The sequence below is a fragment of the Orycteropus afer genome, unplaced genomic scaffold (genome assembly GCF_000298275.1).
Source record: "Orycteropus afer afer isolate SDZICR_OR568_19922 unplaced genomic scaffold, OryAfe1.0 scaffold00254, whole genome shotgun sequence".
NCBI classification, from domain to species: Eukaryota; Metazoa; Chordata; class Mammalia; order Tubulidentata; family Orycteropodidae; genus Orycteropus; species Orycteropus afer.
The window spans coordinates 4,232,924-4,233,548 of record NW_006921841.1 but is presented as its reverse complement, the minus strand read 5'-3'; positions in this window follow the sequence as shown (position 1 = coordinate 4,233,548).

The window sequence follows — 625 nt, the reverse complement described above, 5'->3', positions numbered from 1 at the left end:
GGCCAGGTGCGCGCCCTAGGAGCGCCGGTAGCTCTCTGCATTTCAGAAGAGGGTCTCCATCATCTGCGCGGGTTTTCTCGGACGGGCTCCAGTTGTCCCCAGCTGTTCTGAGACAGCAAGAAATCCTATCTCCACCTGAAGTGTGAAACCACTTTTGCTCTTGGAAGCGAAAGATAGCCCTCTCCCTAGCCAATTCTCTCTACTCGGCTCATCCCAGGAAAAAGGGTGTAGGGTTCCCATCACGCGCTCCAAGCTCCCAGGGCCCCTTAAAGCCACAGGCCAACGGCTTGTGACCTTTCCGCCGAGACTCCCGGGAGTCCGCGTTTCCCTGCCCCAGCTCTTTAGCCTCCTCCTCGCCCGTCTGCCCCCGGCAGCTTCGGCTCCCGCACATCCTGCCCGGCTCAGCTGCTGCGGAGCGAGGAGGTCTCCGGCTGCCCAGGGCCGTCGGCACCCCTCCAGGACCCCGACTCCCGGGATTCGCTGCGTGAGGCCGCGGCCAGCAGCGCTGGGCGGGAGCGAGCGGATCCGCCCACGCCCCCGGCCGGGTGGGATGGCGCCGCGGGCCGCAGCTCCGGGGTGGGGCTCAGTGGGGCTGCCGGCAGAACCCAGGACGGCGGGGGTGGGG